Here is a 24335-nt window from a genome sequence, read left to right as displayed (position 1 = left end):
ATTAAAAATATTTTAATATTTATACTGATTAAATAATAACAAAAAGGATTTCGTTAAAAAGACAATAGATTATTTGTCAAGTATTTCATTGGCTCCTCATACTTTCTCTAATAAAAATGGTTAACCCTAATAATTTCTACATCAAAGAGTATAATTCATTTGAATTTCTCCAAATAATAATCGACATTGATGAGTGCATGAATATTCCAAAATTTCCTACCCTTATCTCTCCTACCTTATCTCCTCCACCTTCCCATGTCTTATTAGCGGGAGAAGTTCCTCTCCTATATGCAAGTCGCGCGGAGGTTTATAAACACTACAAGAAAAACAGCCATTCAGGTACATTTGAAAAGTGTAGCCAAAAGTGAAAAAAAATGATGCCTTAGGCTACGACTACGCTTTTTGGGCTACGACTACGTTTTTTGGGGTGATTTCTATTCAGCCGTTGCCTATTCTCAAAGGCTACGCTTTTCTGCACCAAAGGCTACGCTTTTGACATTTGGGAATAGGCTACGCTTTTCAAGTGATGCTGTGCAGGACCAAAGGCTACGCTTTTCAACTTCTATTTTTACTAGAATAGGCTACGCTTTTCAACACTATTGCATCACTTGTCAAGCGTAGCCACATTATATTCCATGGCTACTTTTTATAAGTGTAGCCTTAGGTCCCTCTTACTAAAATAATGTTAATTTTAAATATTCATACATCTCATATTAAAATAAACATAGCCATATCAAAATAACTATGATATCCCTTAGAATTTACTACTAATACTCTATAAAAAAACTAAAATATTATATCCTACATAAGTATCTTCTAATAGAAGTCATTAGTCAACTATACATGTATCCATTCCCAACACTACTCTATCTTAGCCAATAAACCACAATAATAATCAACTTAATCTTCATTATCATCATCCTCAATATTATCCTGCATAATTATATAGAAAAGTAATTAGAAAAATATTTATAATAACATTCGCGATTATAAAAATTAAAAACCAAACTCAAAACTATCAATGACTGATATCATTAATCCTTTCTATACCGTGTACAAGTTTCACCAATGCATAATAGTGTTTCACAAATCCAAAATTAGAATTCAAAGATCAAAAAAGCATAAGCTATAAACCATAAGATAAAGAGCTATAATTTAAAAAATCATCACCCTAGTAACTAGACAAAAATCCCCTACCTCCCACCACAATGCCAAAATCAGAACTGTTGCCACAAAGTTTCCCTATTCTCTTCACATTTGAAAAGTTGAACTCTCCTACACAAGCCAATTTTGAATTATTACTCCAACTACTACTACTACATGCAGCAGCAACATATAGAACATGATTAGGACTAGCACTTAAAAACTAAAATTTTAATATATTATTATCATGTTATGAACGTATCATATTATGAACAAGAGGGAGAGTTAGCTTTTATACTCAATGAAATAGAACACACAGATGATAATGTTTTGAAACTTTTAAATAATTATTATTTTTTTAATTCATGTAATAGCATTGATCAGTAATAGCATACTTCTAAAGTGTGAGTTAACTCTTAATTCATGTGACACACATATCATTGCAAGAAGTCAGAGGAGGAGATATGTGCTCAGTTTTACAGGGGAACAAAGTGAAACAGAACCAATAAACCAACCAAACTAGCAATTAGCAGTTGAATAATTTTCTTTTTTCAACCAAGCATAAATCATCACCTTAGTCGTAGCTTCCAGGCTTACAAGGTCTAAGCATAAATCGTCCTCTCCTTCCTTTCCCTCTCCCCTCTTCTTCTCTTCTTCTTCCCATTCTCCACTTTTCTGATTTTTTTTCCTCTTTTGTGTGTGTTGAGTGAGGATGAGAGTGTGAGCTGGTGAGTGGTGAGCCGGTGAGCGGCACAGCGATGTGGTGAGTGGTGGGTGGTGACTGGCGGTGAGTGGTGACTGGGTGATGAGCGAGGGTTCTTCGCGATGATGAGTGATGAGCTTTGGAGGGAACAAAGGCGCTGTGATTCATGTGGTTCCAGAAAGGGGATAAAGGCGCTGTGATTTACCAAGTGTTGTGAGTTTCAGAAAGGGGATAATGAGCTTTGGAGGGAACGAAAATTTCACTAAGTGTTGTGAGTTTGCTTTGGATTGAAAAAAAAAAAGAGGAAAAAGCGCTTATTAGGCATCATTTTAAAAGCGTACCCAAAACTTAATAAATAGGCTACTTTCAAAAAGCGTCTCCTTTGATATGAAAAGTGAACCTATAGATATCAACTTACGGCTACGCTTTATAAGTGATTTCTATAATACCTGAGGCTACGCTTTTTAAATGATGCCGCATTTGTGTATCCTTTTCTCTTATAAAAAGGCAACACGGAGAAAAGCGTAGCCTATTCTATGAATAGGCTACGCTTTTCAAATATAGCTTAAAAAAAGTGTGGCTGAATGGGTATTTTTCTTGTAGTGAAAGTTATAATAAAAACTCGCGTGGATTTTATTAAATCTAAACTTGCTTTTACTTAGACCACCGTTTGTGTAGGTTATATCGTAATTAATTAATTAAGTGTTAATTTACTTTTTTGAGTTTGTCTATTACTATATGAATCGAATTTAAATTGAATTAGAACCCATAATTAAAAACCAATAATAATAATAATTTAAATAGGAAAGTATATGGGGAAAATATTAGCTTTAAAAGAAATTAAAAAAATTTCAAAATTTCGGCTACCTTGCTTGCTTAATTAATGTTTTATTTTATTATTTACTTCAAATTCACTTCATTTGTAGAGTTTTTTTTTTTTTATTAATAGAAAAAGTATATACTGTGTTGAACGTATTCAAATTAAATAAAATTACAGATTAATTTCAATTGAAGTAAAGCATCGTACTTTATAAATCAAAATAAAAGAAAAACAGGTAATCAAAAGTAATCTTGACAATTCATATTTAGAAATACTAGAACTAGTTTAACTTAAAAAAAAATATGAATAATTGTATTTGTCCGCTACTTGTTGCTATTTAAAACTAACACTATCAATAATTATTCTTTTCTACTTAATAGACAAATTAGAAAAGACATTCATGTATACCTGCTTCATACATTATATATAGTTATCTTTTGCAATCAAGTAGCTAGTTCCTCTATTTAATTAATTAACATAATTAATAGTACTATATATAATGTCCTGTTCTGGATCCGGGATGTTGCTTAATCTGTCTCCTTGCTTTCTACTTGTGTTACTTCAAATCTAAGCCTCTCATTTAATTTCTTGTTTGAATTAAATTAAATTAAATCAACATCTGCGGAGAGAGAGAGAGATGGTAACGAACAAGGATATGACTAGAAAATAAAATAAAATTAAATATCAAAAGAAAATCAAATTGGTAGATTATTTATAGGTGTGTGATATGAGTATGACACTGGATGACTCATGCATATTTAAAACCAAAAAGAATTTTTTTTCTCAATACATATATATGCACATTAGCGAAAATTGATGACTATTTTACACATATTATATTATCTGATTAAAATGGAGAAAATTTTGCATCGGTTAGGGTCAATAATTATTTCTGAATTAACTATGGAAGTCTTGAGCTTATTGATTTTTAAATAAAATTAAACAAAGCAAAGACAAATTTAGGTGCAACTAGTACTTTATACTTTATTATAATAATGCGGCTTTGCCATACGTGCGACCTTTGATAGTGTTGTTAACATAAAAAAATAGCAAAAATATCATCACGCCCTGCAAAAAAGACAACTTTTACCACTATATGCTTGTAATTGAAGCATGAAAAATGACTCTTTTATTAATATTATTAAGTCCTCGTCATAATAAGTTAAGTAGAGCGATCAAAATAGACTTTGCCTCGCGATTTGGCTCGAATCCTATTGTTCTTAAAAATAAGCGACTCGAGCCAGAAAAATTGCATCTCCTTTAAAAGTGAGTCAATAATTTAACTTGGTTTATATAACTTATAAATTAAACGGATTTGGATCAATTATTGAACACAAAATGGTTTATCGAGTTAAACTCCATTTTAATCGCTGAGATTGGCGAGTTGTACTAATTTGATCCTTAACTTTTTAATTGTCACAATTTGATTCTCTAGATTCAAAAAAGTACATCAATATAGTACCTAAAATGTTATATCCCTCGTTTTTAATATTGTTCAAACTCTGAAATGACATCATTTAGTGCTTTTTTAACGTCAAAACGTAACAACGTTGTTTTAATATGTCCAACATAACAAGACTTGAGCTATCTAACGGCGTTGAGGAATGGCTATATTGATGCATTTTTTTTAATCTGAAAAACTAATTGTAGCAATTAGAAAGTCAGAAATTAAATCAGTCTAATTCGCCAATTTCAATAATGATCAAAATGAAACTTAACTCATAATTCATCTGACTTGTTTGTCTTTTTTTTTTTGGTATATAAAATTTCTTTTGATATATAAAATCTCTTTTTTATTAACTAATTTTTCAGATTTTAGATGATTTACTATAAAAATATATGAATGTATAATAATTGTTGTTTTTATTTGTATGATAATAAGTCAAACGAATTGACTCATCTAATTTATTAATTTAGATGAATTGAGTCAGATTGACATTTTTTTTTAGCTCATTCAAAATACTGACTAATTAAAGATATTCATAAATTTTATATTCAAATAATATTTCTTTTTGCATATAAATTGACAACAAATAGAGGTAAGGTTACGAGCTTTGAAATTTATCCGAGTACACATGCTTTTTAAATGATATGATGCTCAAACGGTTTAAATTAAATAAGCATTTTGCAATTACGTTTAAGGATTCTACTGACTTCTATTAATTTTTGTTTATACCTATATTTAATAGAAGTGTCTTTGTAGATGTGTCTAATGAAATATCTTTTTTTATAACTATGTCTAATGAAATGTTCTTATACATGTCAATGCTAATTGTAATTAAAATATAATAATTAATTATTGTTGACAATAAATTAATAGATGATCAGTATCTTATATTTTTCCTTTTGTTTTATGGCGAAGATAAAATAGAGAATTTGAGTAATTAGTGGTGAGAATGTTTGACATATTTTCGCGTTAATTCTGAAACAACAATTGGAGGTACTTACAAAAAATTCTAATGTCTAAATTAACAAAAGTTTAAATAAGTTTATAAGAAGAATACAAAAAATACCTAAATTTAATGGTATTTAATATAAAAAAAGATAATTGACTAAATCATCACTTCTAAAGATCACCCTTGAAATAAGTGGATAGTTTTTTTTTTTCTGATTATATGAAAAATTATCACATGGTGAAGTGATTTTTAATTCTTTGCATAACACTCGAGGTAGTGGGGTGACAAAGCCTTGCTTAATCCCAAGTTGAGTCGAATATTGGTGGTAATACCCATGTCTTAAGTAGGTTGGGTAGACTACCCATGTAGCACTTAGAATGATCTTCTGTGACCCAAATCATATATACTGGGTCTATTGAGGTGGAGTCAGTTCATTTTAAGCCATAATCTTAAATATTTAGACCATGGTATGAACACATTTTATGTAAAAAATTAAGCATAAGTAGGCCACATGTGATGTAAGATGTAGGGTTCGTTTTTGTTGATTATCCATGTTTAAACTCTAAGCATTAAAAGGAAAGATACCTATAATAAGCACCATGTCTTTGTCTCCAACAACTTTAAATTAGCTAGTGTGTATTTATATTGGGTTATTATGTTCAGGGACAAATTCAAAAGTTACACTAGTAAAAGAGTCTATATTTTTTCTATTAATTTAAACTGTTAAAAAAATAACTTAAAAAAAAAGATTTTTTTTTTTAAATTCACTCAAACAAAACCTTTGTATTTTAGTATGTATTATACCTTAGTAGCTGATTTTAGTTTACGTCTAACATGATTGATAAAAATAACACTACTCCATCATATAATAATTATGATTCTTCACAATTAATTATGTAATTGAAATTCTTATAAGCAAGGTAGGGTGACGCACAAACATGCTTGTAGTAGTTACCACCGTACAAGACTTATTGTATTATCATCCCCAAATTTCATTATATTCCCTTGTTTGAATGTGTCTTAGTTTTTCAAATCATCATTTGACCATTCATGCAAGAGTGAGGAATTTGTTAGTTGCTTACATAGCATTATCAATTGTAGTTTTTTAATGGGATGAGGAGCAATCAAAACAAATAAAAAATTATATGGTATTTGAAATCGGTTTAAAAGATTTATAATATTATTGGTGTTGAAAGGACCACATCCTATTTGGAGATATCTTAGTATGATCATTGGAATTAATTAGTTCACTAAATAAATCAATGAACAATTTCTGAGAAACACGGCAATTGCAAGAAAAATTAACGATGAGAACATTCTTAACTGTTCTAAGCCAGATTTTGGCTGACCTACAATATATGCAAAATCTTTGTGGGATACACTTTCATGAAAGCAACCTCTTAGACCCTTCAATTGAAGGATATGAACGAAGGATATTCAAAATTTGAGAAAGAAATTAAAAGAAACAACCTTGTTAAATGCAAAAAAAAAAAGGCAGTTACTATATAAAAATATATCTTTGGTGTTTAAAATAAGTTCAATTATATTACTATAAAAATATTATTTGACTGGTTCAATGATTTTACTAAAAAAAATAATTATTCTAAAAATAAATTATTTTATTAAAAATTATTGAAAAAAAAAAACATGTAAAATATATAAATATTTAGTGATTGAAATTTACTATTCATGAATTATTTTTGGAAAACAAAGTAATGGATCTAGATCTGTTTGCAATAGTTTAAAGTAATATTTTAAATTGCAGTATTAATATTTTAATATAGGACGAAGAATATATTGTGACTGTTTCGGATTTGAAAGATTTTAGCAAAAATATTGGTTATATTATACAATAGCGATTCTCAAAATTAAACTTTTGAACGTAGATCCTCAAAATAAGGCGAGAAGATTAAAATGATAAAAAAAAGAGATTAATCACTATTAAATTTATAAATTTTATTATATATTAGTTTTACTATTTTAATTTAAGAGTTGTTAAATTTTTTTTTTCTGTATGACTTTAATATCTCTTTCGTCTTATATATTAAAACTTTAGGTATCTGACTCTTCAATTTTGATATATTGTACTAACACCAAACAAAAGAACTAATAAGAACTAGTGATAGGAAAGTACATTATCTTAATTAATTTGATCGCTAATTTTTTTATTTTTTTATAAAAATAAGATGAGTGATATATTTTAGTATTGTAATTTTATTTTGGTATTTTTAAAATTGTGAGAGAAATTAAAATCAAAAGATTCTATTTTTGCTATATCATATTTTTTAATTTTTTAAATAGAAATTAAAGGATATTAACTATTTTATATTTTAAATTAAATGATGCCATATTTAAAAATTAATATTCTGACAATAATTTATAATTTAAAAAAAATACTTTTATAAATCCAATATCAAAAATAAAAAGTGTAATCTAGTTTCTTGGTACCGGTTGAAATTGATTACTTTTAAAACTAATAAAACGGTAGCTGTCAATTTGTCATTGCTCTTGATAAGTAGAGCCTTTTTTATTAGGGTTTTCAGTTGCAACCGTTATAATTTTGATCTTTTAAATTTTGGATTTTATTTTAAAAGATAAAATATAATTTTTTATTTTTTATTTTATAGGTAAAACAAAAAAAAAAACAAAAAAAAATATTTAATAATAAAAAATCTCACTTTATCTTCAAAAATAAAAATCTAAAATTAAAAAAAATCTAAATTCTAATCGTTGTGATAGATATTATAACGGTACCTTTGCGGGTAATTTTTTAAAGTGAAAGTTATTTTACCTGATATTCTTCAAGACTACAACTACTATTAAAAATAAAAGTAATATCTTAAATGATCAGCACCTAAAAAATCTTTTGTCAAAAATTTTAATTATTAAATTAATTTTTAAATTTTTATTTCATTAAACAGATCCATTTTTTATATCAAAATATTTTGTCTATAAAAAATGACTAGTATAAAAAGTTCAAAAATTTTTAAGAACTACTATGTCTATAACGATAATGACTAATTTATTTAATTTTTTACTAAAATCTAAAGTAAAAATTGATTTGTGCAATAAAATAAAAAATAAAGATCAATTTGACAATTAAACTTTATTAAAAATTAAAGTGTTCAACTTAAAAACTCTTAAAAGTTAATTTAGGATATTACTCAAAAAATTATTTTTTAGCAATAATTTTTTTCCTCAACAATGATTTGAGTGCTATAACTTTAATAACAACAAGTCAAGATATATGGGTGAACGTGGATCGGATCGGATATAGTCAAAATTTCGATTCAATCTGCACTAAAATCATCAGATCGGATCTAATATTCGCGATTTAATTTTTAAGCTTAGATTTAATCTGCACATTTATAGATCAGATCTCGATATATTTGCAGAACATAAAAATATTTAAAAAAAATTCGAAAGTAGAAATATATTTCATTAATTCTAGTAAATGAAATACAAAATCCATGTCAGGACAAGACAAAATGAATGATGGGAATCTCCATCCCAAATAAATCTCACCTAGAAAAAAAATCTGATAGTGAAAAATGGAAAAGAAAATTATAAGGGAAAGTAGTCTTCTTTTAAAAGAATAGGGCTTGTGGACCAAATTAACGAGAAGCTACAGGCTAGGGAGGCGTTGAATCTCTCGAAATAGTTTAATGGAAACATCAAGAATAGAAGTTGGGACAATGATGGTTTGTTTAAAGACAAAGAGATTCCTAACTTTCTAATAGTTCCAGCATAAAATAGCAAGGAGTTGTTGGTTCCGATCATTACCAACCATTTAACGAAGCTGCTCCATCGTAGTGTTCCACCAAGACAAAAAATCAGCAATTGGATGGGTGGGGAGACAAAAGCTCAGAGAACTATTGGACCAACTATCTCTTATAGCTGAACATTGCGTAAGATAGTGGGAGATTTTTTCATCCTCTTCTTGGCAATGGGGATACAGTGCCAGTGTTTTGCAGGAAATCTTCGATGAATTTGGGCAAAAATCAAGAGCCACCCATGAAGGTACTTTTAGATAAACAGTTTAATTTTGTGAGGGAGCTTCATCTTCCAAAGGTTTATCCAAGGAGCTTTTTGCTACATATAGGTTTAACAAAGTTCAAGCAAAGGATGCAAAAATAGGTAAGCCACTCTATAGCCTGATGTTGTATCATACTTTTTATGTTTGTTTAGCACCCATTGAAGTTTGTCATCTCCATCTTCAATTTTTAGAGATAAAATTTTAGTTGAAATATCACTTAAAAATATATCTTTAATTAACGGTTAATTCCAATTTTTTTTTTCAGAAATCAGGTCTTTTATTCTGGGAACAACAATGGCTAAGTATTGAAGATTTATTGGCATAGTGAATAAATATGAGAGAGGCAACTATGGATCATCAAACGTATGGATGTTTATACAATTACTTATTCTCCAAGTAAGCCCCTTCTCCACCACAGTTTTGTCTTGCAAAACACTTCTTCATCCCCAAGAAGGGAGTATTTCAGGTTCTGCATTTAAAATATTTCTATTTCTGAAATATTTATCTCTGTAAATTCTGGCCAATAGAAAAATAGAATGTATTGCTACTCTTTAATACTGTTTGCCTAACAAAGCAAGGTTTTGATCCCTAAGGTCTTTAAAACCAAAGTCTTCTTTCTTTCTTAGGCAGGTCATAGTGTCCCAATTGATCCAGACCATTCACCTTTCATTTCATTTTCGACTCCACCAGAACTGAGTTCGTATGGAGTGAATATCGGAACAATAATGGCTAAGTATTGAAGATTTATTGGCATAGTGAATGAATATGAGAGAGGCAACTATGGATCATCAAACGTATAGATGTTTATACAATTACCTATTCTCCAGGTAAGCCCATTCTCCACCACAGTTTTGTCTTGCAAAACACTTCTTCATCCCCAAGAAGGGAGTATTTCAGGTTCTGCATTTAGAATATTTCTATTTTTGAAATATTTATCTTTGTAAATTCTGGCCAATAGAAAAATAGAATGTGTTGCTACTCTTTAATACTGTTTGCCTAACAAAGCAAGGTTTTGATCCCTAAGGTCTTTAAAACCAAAGTCTTCTTTCTTTCTTAGGCAGGTCATAGTGTCCCAATTGATCCAGACCATTCACCTTTCATTTCATTTTTGATTCCACCAGAACAGTTTTCTTATGGAGTGAATATCGAAGATTAGACTGTTTGGTAATCTGAAGCAGGAGAGTGTGTAAATCGGGATTGCCTCCCCAACTGTCTTTAATAAAATCAATCTTTCCCAACAAACAATAGACTATGTTTTCACCTTTGAATTTTTTTCTGTACTTTTTTCTTTATTATATTAAAAGTGACTCTCTTTGATCTGTTAACAACAAATGATAGCGCAAGATATTTATCTTGAAGTCCAATGTGTGAAATATTTAAGGAGGTAGCCAGACGAACGTGAGAATCAGGAGAAGTGTTATGGCTAAAAAGAACCGTAGACTTGCCAAGAATAACTTTTTGACTGTTGAAACTCTTGTACATAGCTAATAAATCAAGAATATTTTCACAGACATCGGTGAAGTTTGAAAAATGAAAGTCAATTGGGTTAAGGCCAAAACAATTTTTTGAAAATAATAAAAGATATTTAGGTACTCAATCAAATAAAGGTATACAGGGTAATCGTGGCAAGGTTGTAAGAAAATTAAATGTTTGTTCAAAAATTCTCAAGGTTTATATCCAAATAAGCGTGTATAAAAATTATAGCAAATATGGAAGAAGATATTAAACTCGATTTAGAAAAGAAACCCCGAGATGGAAGAAGACATTAAACTCGATTTAGAAAAGAAACCCCGAGGTAAAAATTTATTTACAGTTCAATTTCAAAACTTTATTTAAAACAATGCATGCCAGCTTCAAAACAACTTGGTAGATTTAAGGAATAGCTATGGATGCAGTTTAAGCGAGGAGAATTGATTTAAATTTATTAAGAAAACCTAAAACTTGTTCCAAAAGTTCACATCAAAACTCTAAGAATACACTTGAAATTGCCATCACATAAGAACATTCAAGAATATTTAAGATGTACTTAATAAGAAATCGGACAAAACAAGAAAAGATCTTAAATCAAGGGAGTTCAAACGAGATCCATGAAGCATAGGACACCAAACAAGCTTTCCATTGGTCCAAAAAGAATGCAACACTCATTAGGAAAGACGACTCAATCAACAGTGAAGTTTCAAGAAGGAACCTTTAACTAAAGAAGAAGAATTAAAAGGACAAACAACACGCTAGATAGAAACAAATTCAAGCTGATTTAGAGGAGTATGAAATTCACAAGAGAAAGAAAATTAAGACTACTGGTGGTGTTCATAAAAGAAAAAGATTAGTTAAAATAAAATCAAGTATCACAACCATAGAAACAAAAGCTTAAAGAATTGACCCATACTTGAGAGGAAAGGGTATAAACCCAATATTTTCAAAAGAACAACAAATGCATAAATAATGTATCATGCGAATTTAAAGTCAATTTGTCAAACAAAAACTACCTGGAATAAAAGCGAGAAGCCTTTCCTTTAAGAATCTAAAAATACCTAAGTACATAATCTAATAGAGTTACGTATAGGAACCGTAATAAAATTATTTTGAAAACTCAAATTGTACTTAAAGTAAGTATAGTTCCGTAAACCAGTAAAAGAACATGAGAGGTATTAGAAATAAATAGTTTTTAAATTGCATAAAGAATTTCAAAGTTTTATATAGATAGGTGTATATCAAATCAAAGACGATTTGTATAAAAGTTTGAAAATTGGTTATAAATATAGTCAATCAAGAGAAAAGCTGAATCACCATTTCTTTTAAAAAAAGGGACTAGGAGTAAGGACATAAAAAGGGCACACTCCATCAAGACAAGTTCAAAGTCATGTCGAAAAATTACACAGATCAAGAAAAAGAGTTCAAACAGAGAAAGACAGATACACCAAGAAATTCAAACCGGCATATGCAATTTAGGATCAAAGAAGAATGCATATGAACAGAAAAATAGGATTGAAAACACCAAATTGCTTCCCAAAGAAATGGCAACAAGAACATCAAGATAGTTTAAGAAACAATAAGTCACATGACATCCAACAGAATCCAAAGCACATAATTGAGTAACCTCGAGAAATAGTTTCTAACGTCCCCAAAACCCACGATTTATTTTACTCAAAACTCAGATATCATCTATGATAACCCATCAGTGCTTTCATATACATAATTCGCTAGTATTAAGCAGGCCAAACTTAATATCAGGAATTACGCAACGCAAGACTAATGGCGTTAATCAATAGACCGTCATGTGCATAAAGCTCTAATTCTCGTCATTCGACAAGACCTAATACATGACAAACGCTCAGAGTATGCAATGAAGCACAATCAGTCCATCCCTCAGGCTCATGAGGACGAACCACTCTGATATCACTAAATGTAACACCCCGATTACCCTAAGCTTTACCTCTAGCCGTAAGGCAAAGGTTAATCAGAAGTTACGACAATTCTAAGGCTTATACATATTTATATATAAAAAGAAATAATATAATCTAGAAGCCTAATGAAGGAGTAAGCTCAAAAATGGAATTTCAGAAGCACGAAACGTTCACACAAAACTAACGCACAAGATACAAGATATAGGTGCAAGAGAATAGAACAAATGTATAGATATGGTAATATAAACATAGGAAACCAGTCGCAGCTTGCGGAGTTTAAGCCGACTAGTTACAAATAGAGATATACAGAGTTTTAGAATCAAAACAGCTTATACAACCTATCTCTCAAGTAAGCCTCTAAGGCCATAAAGATAAATATACAAAAGATGAGAGATTACTACGACGAAAGTAAAACCGAAATAAACAAAGAACGAACCATACTCCGCTCTGTCACCATGTCTGCAATCTCACCGAAGTAGATAATGACCTGCAGCTGAAAAATAACAACAAAGTATGGAATGAGAACCGGAGGTTCTCAGTATAGTAACAGTGCATAATGATGTAAGATGTAAGGCCCCAGGAAGCCGAATGCAATCCTAGAACTCCACATCACATACGGATATTCAAGCTTAGAACAAAATAAATAAATATAATAAGAACTTAAACCATAAACCAGGGTTGTTTAACCTTAGGAGGATTCTAACTAATACTAACCACACCGCTGTATCCCACAGCCTTCGCCAACCTAACCTTTGTGCGATCCTATCGCCACCTCTCACCTAACCTCCTAAGCACCAGTCAATCACAGTTAATGCAAACAAGTAAAACACAAGTAGAAGCATATAAAGCAAGTGGTTCAAGTAAGCAAATAGGCATGTTATACAATTAGGCAAACCATTACAAGTAAACAAAGCATACAAACAAATAGAAAATGTATATGATGAATGCTTGCCCTACTATCTGTGATATCACATTGTCAGTTCAACTGCCAACCCGACACATCTCCATGGAGACGTCGCCCTTCGAATTTTCTCATATGGAAACTCCCGAGATATAGTGCTCGGATCACTGTCCAGGTACCGGCGCTTGCACGCCCTATAGATCCGAAGGGATGCGAGCGGGATCTCTTGCCTCCGTCCTCACATCTAAGCGCAAGCGGGATTAACCACCGTCCTTATGCCGCCGCCGCTACCTCGATAGGCAGGATTAACCACCGTCTCTGCTAGATGCATAGCGTCTCATAATCATAGTAAAAACAACATATCAGTGGTTTTAGAAAACACTTTCAGTATACATAGATCCATCATCTCAATCCGAGTCCTCGTCTCATCTCATCCACTGTCCATTCATAACTCAGTTTCCAAATATCAAAGTTCATCATTCCTCGTTGAGTCTTCAACTCATCATAACCATCATCAATTCATCACTTCCATTCCGAGCTCATTAGTTCATCAATTTCCCAATTCATTGTCAACAATCACTATATGTATCACTTTTCATTCTCCCTCAACTAACTCATCCGCAATACACCAGAAGCCTAAACCTCCGTTTGCTAACTTTCCAAAGGAAAACCCAACTTAAATCCCTAGGACCCTTCCCATATATCAATGCTCTAGAAATAAGCTCAAGAGTCTTAAAATGGTGTTATAGAAGCTTACAACTTTGTCCGGAAGGTGAAATAGTTGAAAACAAAGTTTAAAATTATGAAACAGGGCGTCTGCGTCTGCTTGTTGTGGTGTGGGTGTGCACGCCCAGGAAAATTTTCAAAGTGTGCGTATGCACAGGTACAAATTTTTATAAGGTCTGTGCACTCGCACAAGGTGTGCTAGCGCCCCCAACAGACTGGCCTCCCTAACGTGTGCGTGCACACAGGTCTGTGCATACGCACAGGTTGCAATTTCCCATTGGTGTGTGTGCGCACAAGCTGTGCCAGCGCTGCAAGCAGATTGCCTGCCTCTGCATGTGCGGACACACAGATCTGTGCGTGCGCACAAGTACAATCTTCACAGAGTGTGTGTGCGTACAAGGCTGTGCGTGTGCACATATAAGAAAATCCTGAAATTCTGCAACTTTGCAGAATTTCAGATTTTCAACACCAACTTTGAATGATCATAACTCCCTCTACAAAGATCCATTTTTCTCAAACTTTATATCATTTTAAAGCTCTTAAAATCATCTTTAATTTAAAACAAATTCCAATCAATTTTTAAAACCGAGACAAAAGTTATGATCAAACAAAGTTCACTAAAAATTCATTTTTATCAAAAGCTCAAAACCTCAATTTCCAAAACTCACAGTTCAAAACCAAACCAACCACAACCCAAACATTACCAAAACAACATAAAAGCCTATACCCTTCCTTTTCCAATTCAACCATCCATAATTCCAATTACACTACTCAATACTATCAAATTCCTTACTCATCAACATCTAAAACCATCATAAATAATCTTTAACCAACATCAAACATCAACAACTACTTCAAATCCCTATCACTTAACCTCAACATTATCAATCATTATCCATATTCGTATTACCACACTCAACATACACATTCACCAACATCAACCAACATCATAATTTATAATTAGCACCAACAACATCAATATTCCTCATCAACCTTTATAATCATTAAATACCAACAATATCAATATTCATCATCAATTATCAACATACATCCTCACACATCATAATCATCAATATCCTTTATTCCAAACCACCACAATATTTTACATTAACTCATTACCTTAAATTCTCATAATCCTCAATATTAACCAATATAATTAATCACCATGAATACTTATCAATACCAATAATCTCCAACAATCATCATCAATCACACTAATCCAATACAACCAACAATTATCACCAATTCATATATAATCATTCATACACCAATAATATTACATCCTATCTTAGGGTCAACTAGCCTAAGTGTCCATGAACATTATATATTACATAAAGAAAACTGAAGTCATACCTTTGCCGATTTCCAAAACGATCCAAACATCAAAACGAAGCCACCAAACTTGCTCCAAAGCCTCAATTAACTCCAATAAACACCAAAACTCAATCTAAAATCACATATACATACCAACATCAAAACCTAAGATACACAAAATAATTAAACACAAGGGTTTAGTAAAACCTTACCTTACTTAACGTGATTAGGGGTAAAATTTAACAATTACCCGCTACTAGAGATCACCTAAACAACCAAAACCACAAAATCTACTCATAAACTATACATGAAAATGCGCATAATCTAGGGCTAGAAACTGGGATGTGTAGAGAGAGACCTTACCAGATTTCTTTAGACAGAAACATAGAACTTGATGAGAGCTTCGCGTGGCCACAAATGACTCGTCAATTGGAGCTCCGCATCAAAAGTTATGGCTTCTGGAAGGTGGAGGTGAAAAGAGCACTCTCTCTTTTTCCTCTCCTCTCAAAACCGCGCCTCTCCTCCCTCTTAGGGCTGGAAAATGAGCTCAAAGCTCATTAAATGAGCTTATATATGTTGGGTCTTGGGCCCGATTTGGGCCCAGTCTAACCCGTTAGCATTCTTGGTCTATTTGGCTCACTTTGGACTAAAACCTTTAAAATTAGTGCCCGATTTTTAAATTCTAAAATTATTTGTCCTTTTAAAACAATAAACCAATTTTCCAAAATCTTATTTTTCTAAAAACACAGCAACGGACAGACTTAAACCGGTTCGGCCGGTTTGGCTGCCGATTCGCGGCTTTTCTCGATTTTTCCCAGAAAATACATTTTCTGACTCTAAAAGATTCACTGAAACCAAATTTTACATTTTTATTTTCTAATTAAAACTTCAAAATTTTGAATCTATTCCAGACACTAAAATTATTTTATTAAAACGGTTTTACGTGAAAACGCGGGTTCTTACACTTGTCTAGTTTGCTTTCTAAATTTGAAATGACATTACTTCCATGGACCCTGCTCCTTGAAGCTCCACTTATTGAGATTGAAGGAAATCAATTTTCTCTTTAGATTTCGTTTTATTTGATTATTGTCATGAGACAAGTCTGTGTCAACACTTCTTCAATTTTTGAAATAAAATAAACAAGATTTGGATTCTCTAATGTTTGAATTTGACTTTAGAGAGTAAAGTGTGATCTCTCACTATTGATTTCATAGGTGGGACCAAGAATAAATATGAAAGAGAAACTATTCAATGGTAGAAGATCACAATTTACTCTCTAAAGTGAAATTCAAACTTTAAAAGATTCAAATCCAAATAAACATGGGGCGGCCTTCTATTCTTTCCCTCCACATCTCATTCACAATTTCTCTTACCTCGTAATTAAAAAATTATTAAAAAATATCAATATTTTTTATTTTTTTAAACATATTTACTTTTAAAATATTATTAAACATACTTTTCTTAAATAATAAAAATAAAATAATACAACATATATAATAATTATTAGTTGTATTAAAACATAAAAAGAATATTCACTTATTTATTTATTTATTTTTGTAAATTCACAAATATGCATATATCTACATAAAATCTGCAATGCAATTTTATTACTGTGTGGATCAAATCCAATCTGATTTGATAACTTTTTAGATAAATACGGCAAATATGTAAATCGGATCTGATCCATAAATACTCCTAAGAATATCGCTACAAAACATGGAATATTATAGCTCAGCAATATCATAGTTGTAAGTATATAATTATTTATAGTAGTCAACTTGACAAATTATAACTATATTATTCCTTTCTATAGTCATTGTGGTGGCCGATGGTTATGATCCTCTTGATTGCATGCAAAACTAGAACAGAGAACACATGAACAATCAATCAAATGAAATGGGCATAGCAGTATAGCACTGTTACTTGATAACTAAAAAAGGTACTTGATATAAATCCGAGCAACTTCGAGCTGGTTGCTAATTCAAAAAACTCTTCCCATTCGGGTATTATTCTACGTATAAAAATATGTAAAATAAATGTATAAATATATAAATCCATGATATCTATTTAATGGCTAGTTTTTTTTGTCATGGATATAGACCATATAACCATCTAATCTTATATAACTCTAACTAGCTATTAATCTTTAAGTCTTATCATTAATACTGGAAAAAAATTGATGATTTAATAATTTTAAAGCACTCTTTTTTTTTCTCTCACAGGCAATCCAACTTGATAAATTAAGAAGTAGTCTGTCACGAATTTGAATTTCATTTTAAAATTTGTTTTGGCTAATAAATTATTGTATATAAGATATAATTTGAATTTGCAATTTTTTTTTTTGGTCAAAGAATTTTCAATACTTAAACAGACGAGTTGACTCATTATTCGATCAGCTCACTTGGATTCTTTTGTCATGGATTGGGCCAGGACAAGCTCGACTCAACAACACATCCAAGTATCCAACTTGGTTGTTTATCCTCTATTACGAGTAGGAGTTGGTTTTTCATAGTCAAATGCATAACTCCCTGAACCCTTGTGCTTTTAGTTAGGGCCTGGTTCAAGTGGTTTGCAGCGGCAAGCTCGATACCAAAAAAATGGTTAATGGGCCAAAAATATAAACTCAAAAATGGTGCCAAATTGTCAATAGATCTCTGACCTCAAAAAAATTTGCAAAATCCCAAAAAATTGTGAAACACACAAAGTCCCAAACACCGTGTTAAAACTAGGGAATGAATTTTTTTTATTTTTTTTAATAATTGAAAGAATAAAGTATAATTTTTTATTATTAATTTTATAAGTGGGATAAAAAAATATCTGCAAAAAAACATTAAAGAATTAGAGATCACACTTTATTCTGTCAATTGTTAAAAAAAATTGAGAGGATCTATTTTCGTTAAAGCTATTCCGTGACCCAAAAAAAATTCAAAAATATTATTTATACACTAAAATCAATTATTAATATATTTGTATATAAATACATATATTGTTTAATTTATTTTTAATATATATTTATATTTCAATATGTATTTTATATTATGTAGTTGATTTTGGCTTTTATTATAACAGGGCTGCTACACATCCATATAACCATATAACCAAGTTGGCCCAAGTCCAAATAGAATCAGGCGCATTAAATGGAGAGTGAAAAACACGCGCCAGACACGAAAGAAACCCCTCCTTTTTCATTCGCGCTTCATTATGAAAAAACGTTACATCTTCAACACGAAACCAATACACCAAAACACTAATTCGCTTCGAATCTCTCTGAACATCACTCAAACTTCAATCACATTCTCTACGAAAACCACTACTGAAAAAGAATCGGAAGAAGATTTTGCAAGCAACAACCAGAAACAAACAAAAACAGCAACAATGACTACCAAAGGTATGAGAAAACTATTGTTCATTTAAAATCTTGCAATGTCGCGTTTCGCCTAGTTGCATTTTAGTTTTACTAGTTTGATTTGCTTCGTTTAGTAGATTGAACTATTGTGAATGATTTTTACAGTATAACTGGGGCTTAGAATGAAATTTGTTATTATTTTCGTTCAATTCAGTGGATAGTGTAACTAGGGCTTTAAGATATACGTGCTTGTTCTTATTGGTGTGGATAGTTTAACTAGAGCTTTGTTACTATATTCAGTACTTCTTTTGCATGGAAGAATACTATTCTTGTTGATTGAAAGCTGACTATTATTTATTAACCACATGAACGTTTTTCGGTTCGATGGCCTCTGTGATTTTGGTTTTGTGCATGGACGATTTTCAGTTCGGTGGCCTTTGTGATTTTGGTTTTGTGCATGAATGATTTTCACTTCGATGGATTGTGGCATTTTAATTAACTTGATTAAGATATACATGCTTGTGCTTGTTGATGTATTGAATGAGTTTTGTTTAGGACAATTGACATTAGAGACAACTCTTTCACTTTGATAAGCCATACTACTGTAAAATTGTCTCATTATATTGAATAGATTTTAGTACGAATGGTAGTTGACCTTGATACTTAAAGAAAGATATCAAGTTTCAGTAAGAAGTTTTAAAGAAGCCAATTTGTAAATGTCATTTTGAAAGAACACCTAATTCATGAAATTTGAAAAACTTTTCTTTTGTATGATGTTGATTTGATTAAGATATACGTGCTTGTTCTTAATTGTGTGGATACTTTAACTAGAGCTTTGAAATTGATTGTTACTATCTTCAGTGCTTCTTTTGCATGGAGAAATAGTATTCTTGTTGATTGAAAGTTCATCATCATTTATTAACCACGTGAATGTTTTTCGAATCGGTACCCTTTGTGATTTTGGTTCTGTGAATAAACGATTTTTGATTCGGTGGGTTGTGGCATTTTATTGACTTGTTTAAGATATACATGCTTGTGCTTGTTGATGTATTGAATGAGTTTTATTTAGGACAATTAACATTAGAGACAACTCGTTCACTTTGATAAGTCATACTGCTGTAAAATTGTCTCATTATATTGGATAGATTTTAGCACGAATGGTAGTTGACCTTGATACTTAATGAAAGATATCAAGTTTCAGTAAGCATTTTTAAAGAAGCCAATTTGCAAATGTCATTTTGAAAGAATACCTAATTCATGAAATTTGAAAAACTTTTCTTTTGGAAGATATTGATTTGATTGAGATATACGTGCTTATTCTTATTTGTGTGGATAGTTTAATTAGAGCTTTGAAAATGATTGTTACTATCTTTAGTACTTCCTTTTCATGGAGAAATACTATTTTTGTTGATTGAAAGTTAATCATCATTTATTAACCACATGAACATTTTTCGGTTCGGTGGCCTTTGTGATTTTGGTTCTGTGCATGAATGAATTTTGGTTCGGTAACTTGTAGCATTTTAATTGACTTGATTAAGATATACATGCTTGTGCTTGTTGATGTATTCAATGAAGTATTGACCAAAATTTTTTATTACAGCAAAACACAACAAGAAAATGGCAACAATGAAGGAGAAGGCACATTATAACGTAAGCATATTAAATATATTTATCCGCTTTATAGGGAAATGAGTCAAGAAAAGAAAGATATTGTGGAAGAAATGGAATTTGGTGCCCTAGAAAATGTCCCAAAAATGAACGTCTCAAATACACTGTTGAAAGAATTGCTTGATCGGTTTGATGAAGAGAAAGGATGCCTGAAAACTCTCTAGGAAAAAATATACATAACTCCTCGAAAAGTGGCAGCTGCCCTCGGCATAACTAACAGAGGTAATACATGTTTCACTTACTGCTTATTTTCAATTAATTGTTGTCCAAAAAATTAAACTGACTGTTTTTACTGATTTTTGCTATTAAAATATTATAGAAAATCGTTTTCCTAAAAAGGTTGATTACAACAACCTGAATCCAGTAGACAAAGAATGTGTTGGATATGAGTGTAGAAGGGGAGGAGAACCGAAAAAAATTCAAAAGGACTTTAGTTGTCTTCATACAAAAGTACTTCTACTTCCCACAACGTTAAGTGTGGCCTCTCCAACCCATAAGCCACCAATCTTTCATGTGGACAACATTCGAAAATGGGATTGGGCAAAGAATGTGCTCAACTTCTTGATGAAAGGAGTTAAAAACAAGAGAAAGGGGAAGTAACAATCTATTAATGGCTGTGTTTTTGTATTAATGTTTATATACTTCCACGAAACCAAGTTCCTCCGCCCGTTTGCACCTGATGCTCTCCCTACACTATGGGTGGCCTATTGGACAAGGGAAATGATGATTGAATGGATTTCATCCGAAGCAACAGAACCATTGGTAAATACTCTACTAAAATTCCCTGAAAATTTTGCTTTCAAATGCTTTTAAAATACTCTACTAACTAAATAAACTTCTGTTTTAGGTTATAATTAATTTATTTGTCCTACTTGCAATTGTTAGTTTGTTGATTTGAATGTTCTGCATTAAGAAACATTTTCTTGATGATTAAATAGTTGTCATATACTATTCACCATATGAATATTTTTCAATTCGGTGGGATTGCTTCATTTGATTCACCGGATAGTTAATTTGTTCTTTTGATGATTAAATAATTGAGACCTTGTTTCTGTTTTAGGGACTTCTGTACAGAAAAGAAAAAAGAAAGAAAAAACAAAAACAAGTAACTTGGACAAAAAAGGAAAAGGAAAGAAAATAAAATAGAAAATTGTCGAGACGGATTCTTCTTTGGAAGAGGAAAGACTTTTCGAATCTGAATCCGAAAGCCAGTAAGTTTAATTTTCATATTGATTTTATTTAATTTGTATTTGCTTAAATTTTTTCTTATGCGCTTATTTTTATGTATTGTAGAGAAGAAGAAATAAAAAAAAACGGAACAAAGAATTCGGTGGTTAAAAAATAAACCAAAAAAACAAAGCCAGTGTCGATAGATTCAAAGAGCACAAGCGAATCTGAAAGCGAGTAAGTATTGCATAATTTCTGTGAGACGTTTTATTGACTGCATATGTATCACCTTTTCTTCAGCAAATGAATTAATTTCGATTCAGTGAGCTTCTAATTTTTGTTTTAGCACTTTAAGTTAGTTCGGTTCGGTGGTGTCTGTCAGTTTGGTTGACTTCATTGTTAGTGTCTTGTCTCCAATATAAATTCGATGTGTTTGTCTGTCTTTCAGAGAAAATGAAATAGAGAAAACACCCGTAATAAAAAGAAAACAACTGCAAAGGGTGGCAGAAACACAAGCCTAATCTGAGAAGGAGTAAGTTTCTCGAATCATATTTTCTTTTATTGATACTTACGTATTAGGTTCCTTGATACGTATTAAGCTCTTTGCTGAAGAAAAGGTGATACATATGCAACTAACAAAACTTCTCACAGAAATTATGCAATACTTACTCGCTTTCAGATTTGCTTGTGCTTTTTGAATCTATCGGCACAGGCTTTGTTTTTTTGGTTTGTTTTTTAACCACCATCTTTTCTTTGTTCTGTTTTTTTTATTTCTTCTTCTCTGTAATACATAAGAACAATCGCATAAGAACAAATTTAAGCAAATACAAATTAAATGAAATTAATATAAAAATTAAACTTACTGACTTTCCGATTCAGATTCAGAAAGTCTTTCCTCTTCCGAAGAAGAATCCGTCTCGACAATTTTTTTATTTTCTTTCCTTTTTCTTTTTTGTCCAAGTTACTTGTTTTTGTTTTTTCTTTCTATACAGAAGTCCCTAAAATAAAAACAAGGTCTCAATTATTTAATCATCAAAATAACAAATTAACAACCCGGTGAACCAAATGAAGTAATCCCACCAAATCGAAAACTATTCATATGGTGAATAGTATATGACAACTATTTAATCATCAAGAAAAATGTTTCTTAATACAGAAACATTCACATCAACAAACTAACAATTACAAGTAGGACAAATAAATTAATTATAACCTAAAATAGAAGTTTATTTAGTTAGTAGAGTATTTTAAAAGCATTTGAAAGAAAACTTTTCAGGAAATTTTATTAGAGTATTTACCAATGGTTCTGTTGCTTCGAATGAAATTCGTTCAATCATCATTTCCCTTGTCCAATGGGCCACCCATGGTGCAGGGAGAGCATCAGGTACAAACGGACAGGAAAACTTGGTTTCATAGAAGTATATTAACATTAATACAAAAATACAGCCATCAACAGACTATTTCTTTCCCTTTCTATTGTTTTCAACTCCTTTCATCAAGAAGTTGAGCACATACTTTACCCAATCTCATTCTCGAATGTTATCCACATGAAAGATTGGTGGCTTATGGATTCGGGAGGCTACACTTACCGTTGTGGGGAGCAAGAAGCATTTTTGTATGAAGACAACAAAAGTCCTCTTGAATTTTTTCCGGTTCTCCTCCCCTTCTACACTCATATCCAGCACATTCCTTGTCAGTTGGATTCAGGTTGTTGTAATCAACCTTTTCAGAAAAACGATTCCCTACATTATTTTAATAGCAAAAATCAGTAAAAAATAGTCAGTTTAATTTTCTGGAGACCAATGAACTGAAAATAAGAAGTAAGTGAAAATGTATTAGCTCCATTGGTTATGCCGAGGGCAGCTGCTACTTTTCAAGGAGTTATGTATATTTTCTCCTAGAGAGTTTTCAGGCATCCTTTCTCTTCATCAAATCGATCAAGCAATTCTTTCAACAGTGTATTAGAGACGTTCATTTCTGGGACATTTGCTAGGGCATCAAATCCCATTTCTTCCACAATATCTTTCTTTTATTGACTCATTTTCCTGTACATTGTTACTATTGCCTTTGTTTGGCATCTGCAATAGTGAGTTTTCTGCAAGTTTTGAAACAGAATGTGAAGATATATTTATAATACAAAATAGATATTATTCGAATGAAAGCGAATAAATATATTTAATCTGCTTACGTTATAATGTGCATTCTCCTTCATTGTTGCCATTTTCTTGTTGTGTTTTACTGTAATGAAAAATTTTGGTCAATACTTCATTGAATACATCAACAAGCACAAGCATGTATATCTTAATCAAGTCAATTAAAATGTCACAAGCCACCGAATCGAAACTCATTCATGCACAGAACTAAAATCACAAAAGCCACCGAACCGAAAAACGTTCATGTGGTTAACAAATGATGATTAACTTTCAATCAACAAGAATAGTATTCCTCTATGCAAAATAAGTACTGAAGATAGTAATAATCATTTTCAAAGCTCTAGTTAAACTATCCACACAAATAAGAACAAGCACGTATATCTTAATCAAATCAACATCTTCCAAAAGAAAAGTTTTTCAAATTTCATGAATTAGGTGTTCTTTCAAAATGACATTTGCAAATTGGCTTCTTTAAAAACTCTTATTGAAACTTGATATCTTTCTTTAAGTATCAAGGTCAACTCCATTCGTGCTGAAATCTATCCAATATAATGAGAC

The 24335-nt window shown here is 31.2% G+C and overlaps 1 long non-coding RNA gene across 1 annotated transcript; it reads right to left on the bottom strand.

Annotated features, from left to right (window-relative positions):
* Positions 1 to 685: 685 nt before the first annotated feature.
* On the bottom strand, positions 686 to 2126 carry LOC107475124 (uncharacterized). The gene is made up of 3 exons (XR_001589442.3): positions 1717 to 2126; positions 1198 to 1275; positions 686 to 933 (listed from the first exon to the last, which is right to left on the bottom strand). It is a non-coding gene; the product is annotated as an uncharacterized LOC107475124 (long non-coding RNA).
* Between the last annotated feature and the right edge of the window lie 22209 nt (positions 2127 to 24335).

Source organism: Arachis duranensis, chromosome 2 (assembly GCF_000817695.3).
Source record: "Arachis duranensis cultivar V14167 chromosome 2, aradu.V14167.gnm2.J7QH, whole genome shotgun sequence".
Classification (NCBI taxonomy): domain Eukaryota; kingdom Viridiplantae; phylum Streptophyta; class Magnoliopsida; order Fabales; family Fabaceae; genus Arachis; species Arachis duranensis.
Note: the sequence above shows the minus strand (reverse complement) of the source record. Positions and strands in the feature narration are given on the sequence as shown.